Source organism: Rhipicephalus microplus, unplaced genomic scaffold, assembly GCF_043290135.1.
Source record: "Rhipicephalus microplus isolate Deutch F79 unplaced genomic scaffold, USDA_Rmic scaffold_18, whole genome shotgun sequence".
Lineage (NCBI taxonomy): Eukaryota > Metazoa > Arthropoda > Arachnida > Ixodida > Ixodidae > Rhipicephalus > Rhipicephalus microplus.
The window spans coordinates 2,967,088-2,974,006 of record NW_027464591.1 but is presented as its reverse complement, the minus strand read 5'-3'; the positions used below and the strand labels follow the sequence as shown (position 1 = coordinate 2,974,006).

Below are 6,919 nucleotides of genomic sequence, written 5' to 3'. Positions count from 1 at the left end.
ACTCAGATTCGTGGTTTGTGTACCACAGTTTCGCCACATTAGCCAAGTAAAAGTTGATGGTGCTCAACTTAGCAGCGTCATCCCACCTGTTTGGTCCACTGACTTTTTCGTAGGACGACAGCCAGTGCTCGACGTCCTGGTCTTCAGCGCCCGAAAAGATCGGGGGGTCTCGCTGGTGAACCGGGCCGGGGCAAGTAGTGGCCGCGAGAGGTGCTGTCTGTTGGGCAGCGTCAACTTGCATGGTCGACGGCAGGGTGCAGGATCGGAGTTCCAGGGTGTAGGTGATGCAGTTACTCAGCACCTCCACCAATTGTAAAGGGGGTTTATTGAAGGACTGAGCAAGCGGGTGGTAGCTCTAAAGGAACGCAGGCGGACCCAGATGACGGTGCCTGATCGCCGATCTCGTGCCTTTTTCTTGTGCTGATGATAGCTGACCTGATGATATCAACGTCTTTCTTATTCACTACAAAAAGAAGAAAAATACTAAAGAAGAGAAAGAATAATAAAAAAGACCGTCTTTAAACGTTTGGCCAGGTCCATCTGGTTCATAAGTGTTCATGAATTCGGATAAAGGCATTGTAGAATAATAGATTGTGGCTCAACACCCTCGAACTGCAAATATACGTGATGAAGAGGACAGTCCAACCAAGAAAGAAACTTTGTATTTGTTGGCTTTATTGAAGTTCTTGGCAGAACAAATGTATTTCAAGTCAAAAGGGGCCAGACAGTTGACACTAGACATGGATACATTGGAGCTATAAGACTTCACAAGAGACAAGTGACGAAAAAAAAGGGAGTCCTCTCTTTGTTCACTGTGAATGTCGTGCTCCTTTCATAGCAAAACGATGCCTTGTATGCTTTGTTATTGGTGTGATGCGTAGATATTTTGGTGCACCGACAATGTTCTTTTGCTCTTGAAGCCAACGAGCGTTGAACTTATGAATTTGTCAAAGTAGCGCAAAATAGGTCAGAATGTTTCTAGTAAAACCATGACGAACACACACAAACACAAATACACACATATACGAACACACGCACACACACACAGACACCACACACACGCACACGTACACACGCCCACACACACGCACACGCACGCACACACGTGGCCACACAGGCGCGCGCACACACGCACAAGCGCGAGGGCGCACACCACAAGTCACCAAATAAGATTCTTAAAGAATATTAGTCTAAACAAGTGATGGCATACAATAACCAATTATACTCCACAGTAACCAAAATGGCAATAATAATAATATATCTTATAATGTTCCTACTCGTCTAGAGACGTCCCCTCACATGTTAACAACATAACACACAGCATCTCTTAAAACTAGGACATGCGTATAACCATAAGTACATAAGTAGCCTTAAGGTAATCGAGAAATAAATGTTTTCACAACTTCCAGGAATGCTTCTGTCCCTAAGAAAACTCTTTAACGCGTTTGATGCACCCGTCTGTATGGCTGCACTTGGTCATTTTCCCAGAAGCCTCGTCGTAGTGAATCGGCTGTGGTCTAATGCCTTTATTTATGAATCCAGATGACATTTGGGTGTTTCGTAGACAATTTTAAGGAGGTGACAGACATGATGGTCTATACATCGATACATTCGCGTTTTCGAGGTTCATAACCGGCCATTTCTTTTAAATGTAGCAGTGCATAGCCTTAACCGATGGATATGTGTTTTCACAGTTCTAAGATAAAGCACTTTTAAATTCGATGAGCGTATCGACATGGTATAAATTACAGCTCTTATACTTTCGCTAAACCACGTAGTATGTCACCTGACCAAAATGACGAGTAGATAGACGCAGCAGCAGCTTATCGCTTATCGCGGATCATCTATATTGGTTGTTCCTCGCGAATCATGATTGCGTACAACCGTTTTATAAGTATAGTTTTGAATTATGGGCAGTTCCATCAATATGCACAAGTATTTCCAGGAAAGTGCGGTAAAGAAAAGCTTCAACTTAACAAAAAATTTATAGATCACACTAGATCTTACTAGAAAACATCATCACAGCAGTATTACAAACTCATTTTACACAAAAACCGCAACATCAGTGCTCCTAACGCCAAGCAACTCTGCGGAAGCAGCTCGCCTCCACGGAACAGTTGGAGCGTTCACTGAATATGGCTTTCAAACTACTCGTACGTCATTTTAACGCGAGAGCGTTAAAGAGCTCGTGTCGCAGAAAACCCGCCGCCGGCGGTGGCCCCTTGGTCGTGAGCGAAAAATCGTCTATGCATCTTTGACCGAAAATTCAAGATACCGAGATAGCCCAACGCCACCTAGACTTTTTTTCAGGCCTACGCAAGCCTACGTGACGTCATCGGTGTGAGATCTGCCTGGAAGCTGGCTTCACTCAAATGACCGGCACACGTTCGCGTTTTGTCGTTCCGCGGCCCAGTTGCACTCGTAGTATATTTTTTTCTCAGAGATTTACACCTAGAAGCAGGCCCGTGGCAAGGAGGGGGGGGGGGGTTAAAAGGCCCCCTTCCCCCCCCCCCCACGAAATTTGGATGGAGGGGCTGTTTTACTGAGAATAAGTATTGAAAATAGGGGTTTGTCAAGGACATCCACAGGAGCCCAACCACCCGAAAATTATTTTTGGCTACGGGCCTGCCTAGAAGGAATTTTTGTTAGCAACAGGTGTAAATGTTATAGACCCCGAGAAGTTTTTGATATTTACACCTATATTTACAATTGTAGCAGTACTTTGTGATGAGCTCATCGTGCAATGGAGAAGTTCACACCTAGCAGCAGAGCAGTGGTAACGGCAAACAAAAATAAGTCTATTGGCTATAATACCACACGTGAGAAAGTGTGCCTCAGTGAGTTATGATTATACTGAAGTAAGGCGCGTTATCGGACTCGTTGGTTTAAGTAAAGTTTCTGAAGGCATTCGATGGTCTATTTTGCATTTCATTAAATGGACCAGAAGATTTGTGTCAAAACAAGACTGCATGTTTTATTATATAAAATGCTTTTAAAAACAAACCAACAATGAAATAAAACCATTGAACGAAGATTCATGCGGTTTTTCACATACGATATTTTCATAAAAAGTAAAATAAAGCAAACATGACGTTACCTGTTAAATATTTTCGACACTTAGTTGACTTATTTTCAGTAGATGTATTTGAACACACACGCAATGGGTTAGATATGATCTATTTAAATCTTCAAATGATTCTTCCACCTAACAGCTCAAGTGCCAAAAGAAAGGCAATGTTCACAGCAAAAGGAAAAATGTGACAATACTTTAAAAAAATGTGGAGATAAAGCTTGTAGCAATTTTAAAATGATCTTGTAGAAGGTGTTGAAACTGGGAGCTCAAACTATTTGGCTTTATAAACACAAAGGACACATCATCAGTCATGTGCGAGAGATTACGCCTGGAGTGTCTTCAGTTTTCGATTAGCTGCTTTGGCTTCAGACAGCTTGTTGTTTTCTCGTTTGCAAAGGTTGTTTAACAAAGTGTTCGCTGCTACACTAAGTATGTAGCCCATCATTACATGCGGCGTATGGCCATTGTCACAAACATCAAAGTCTTCATTCCCTTCAAGGAAGAGTGTTGTCATTGAAACAAGCAGTTCTTTCTTCTTTTCACAGGCATAAAATTTGGCTGCGTGTTTTTCACTTGTCAGTTTCTCGAGAACAATATTTATCATCAGTACGGCGTTCCCAATGACGGCTTGGGGAAACTTAAGTCCACCTCTTGTGATACTCATTATGAGCTCGTCTGCTTCAATTGTAAGAGTCCTACTCTGAACAACTAGATTCTCTTTACAGAATGCACATTTAAGCTTCTTGAGTGCAGCATGTGCGCAATAACCAGCGACATAAGTTGTAGCTGGAAGTGTGTGCTGCTTTGCAGCAATGTCCTCTTCTCCAACTACAATCTGATTGCTTTAAAGTATCACGAAATTTATCAGTGGAGGAACATAGAGGAATCTCGTCACTCTCTGGCAGCTCGAGGACCTTCTGCAGCCTCAATTTGTGCTCCGCTTCATACATCTGCCGTATGAAGATATGGTACTGTGCGCCACTTAACTGTCGGTACCTGCCAAACCTGTCTTCAAGGCAGTCCAACTAGAATTTCCCCAGTAAGACATACCTGAATCCAAGCTCTTCAAAGCAGTGGCTTGTCACCTGAACAAGAGCAAGAGACGTGTGACGCAATGCATTGTGCGTCTCATGACTAAAATGACTAGTGTCATGCTTGAGGCTTTTCCAGTAGTCGAGCCAACTGACTATTTTGTTCAAAAACTCGACTTGAGGGCAACAAACTGCCTTTATGGGCTTTTGTAAGTCATCTCAAAGGTGCCTCCCTTTATCCGGCGTCTTAACATTCACTATGCGCCACCACATTACGACAGTGCTGATAAAATTGTCCGTGCTTTCGGCATGCTGCAGTTCTGCTGCATGTGCACTGTTGAGAGCTGTGATTGTGAAACTCTTGAACACCTTGAGAACAAGTTTCATGTTTTGTCGCTCTAAGTTCGAAGGTTTCAGTGCCTTCAAACAAAATGTTGGAGCAAATCGTACAAGCTCATTTCTTTCTCTCTCATGGAGCTCTAGCAGCGTGTTGAATGAAGCTGTTAGCACGCACGGCTTGTCAAGTAGTCCATTGATGTCTGGAAAAAACATACATTTACCATTGTTACGCTGGTTAAGCCAATTGTTTCGTATGCATTTTAAAATATGAACAGAATCTAAAATAAAAAAACAGTAGTCTTGATTGGTCTGATGGACGCTTGTAGACCGTATCAACCTTCCGTGGCTCTGAAAAAAATGACATTGCCTTCCCATTGATGGAGTTGTTGTCTGAAACAACCGCGATTACTCGAAAGCCTGTTGCCTTCAGCCCATTAATGAGCTCACGAAGAAATTGATGCTCCTGTATTGCATCTATTTTCGCCACTGGCAGGATGTGCACTACGTCTTTGCTTGACGACAGGATGCTTTGAATCATAAACACATATGCAGTTTTTGCGGCGTTTTGACTGTTTGTAGCCATTCCTACTAGACCACCACCTTTGTAGTCAATGTAGGGCTGCAGATAAATTTCGTCAATGACAAGCGTCACAGTTTTTTCGTGGTCACCTATTCCTACGGCCAGCCTCTTTGCATACGACAGAAATAAAGCATCTTGTTGCTCAGAGCATGGGTTCACACGGTATGACCCACAAACACGTCTAATTGTGTCGGGATGTGGAAGTTTCAACTTTGATGTGGATCTAATAAATCTGTACGCATGTGAAGATTTTGTGAACACAAGGCTAGCAAATACCAGCAAGTCCACAGGGTACATCGAAGTTCTGCTCAGTAAAATGCTGACTTGCTGTTTTACGAACTTGACAACTTCCACTTGCCACTCATGTGGGAAAATTTGTGACGCTAGTTCATACAGTGTTTCCACTAACTTCTCCATGACAATCTGCAAGCGTTCTTCGCTGTCGGAGAAGTTTCCTGCCAAACTTTGCACAGCAATAAGGACCTTGCCGATATCCCGCAGATCACACAAATAAACAAAAAGCATGAGGGTCCCAAGCTTGTTAAGCTGCACGTCATCAACTAACACTTTCACAATGAAATCAGCTGACACTGTCACAGAAAAACGCACAGTTGGAGCTTCTTGAGAATTGAAGTTAAGGAAGAGGACTTTGTCGTGGGTAACAAGATTTGTCCAGAAGGTGTTTGTCTGGAAACTTGTCATAGCGGTGAGCAAGTCTTCAAAAGTACTGATGTTATTCTTTTTCTTCTCTTCTTCGTGAGCTTCAGCGGACTGCCTTATTGCCTTCCGTAGCAATTCTCCCTCTAGACGAAGCCGCCTCTCTTCAGGGCCTTCCCGGACAACAGTAGTGGGACGAGAAAGATACGAAGGGCAGTTTAGAAGTAGGCTCGGGATAGCACCGAACTTGAGTCGTCTCAGCTGGAGAGGAACTTCAAGTACTCGTCCGGTTTTCTCATCTTGATAGGTCGACGTGGTCCCAAAATCACTTGTATGAAAGTGCTTCTCACACACCTGAAAAAAGAAAAGAAAAATGAAACAGAGCATATCACAAAAATCAAGCAAGAAAAAGTTAGTAGATATTCGTCAACTGCATATCAGAAAATGTGGCTGTATTATTAGGCATTATCATAGTAGCAATGCCTTGTTAGGCGGCCCAACAGGCGAGCGCTGTTTATTAAATCTAACTCTCGTAGGATTTGATCAGGCGCTGCAGTCCGTTTAGAGCGACTCAGGCCATCAGCTAGGCGTGAGATTGCGAGGAATGTACCTGCTTGTCAAGACTGGTCGCGCGAAAACAAAAATTAGGCAAACAGCATGATCACTAATACGGCGTGTCTCAAGTCCTTCGTAAAATATGCTGCAAGTGCCCCGAAGGCATAGCTCACAAATAATGAAAATTGAAAGGTTTTTAGTTGCATAGCTGAGTGAGTTTACACATGCGTAGGCACCTGCGACAAGTGAAAGAACGCACTTACCACAGCGTACTTTGTGGGCGCAAAATCCTTGTGAGGGATCGCTCTCGTTCATGCGGTTCTTTGGTAGGCGTCCATCGGAAACTGATAGACGCGCGCTTTAGGTCCATGAGCATAGTTAGAGTTGCACCCCGGTGCACAGCAGCATCCAGGCATATTGCGTAGTTTACCCAACCATGCTCACACAGCACAAAAGAAAGAAAAAAACAGCGTGAGTGGTAACAAAATGCAACTAGCCTACAACCACAACAGCCAGCAGAGCGAGCGAGCACGTAAGATCAATGTGGCCAGACGCACTCTCATGCACTGCCAACTTCGCTCGGCTGTGCACAAAAATGTGTAAAGCGTGAATAAATCAAGTAAATAAGTACATCATTTGAAAGACAAAATCTTGCTAAGCGTTTTTTTGTTAGATAGTAGGTAA

The 6,919-nt window shown here is 43.4% G+C and overlaps 1 pseudogene; it reads right to left on the bottom strand.

The window, feature by feature from the left end:
• Positions 1 to 3,395: 3,395 nt before the first annotated feature.
• LOC142785077 (uncharacterized) lies at positions 3,396 to 6,651 on the bottom strand (annotated as a pseudogene).
• Between the last annotated feature and the right edge of the window lie 268 nt (positions 6,652 to 6,919).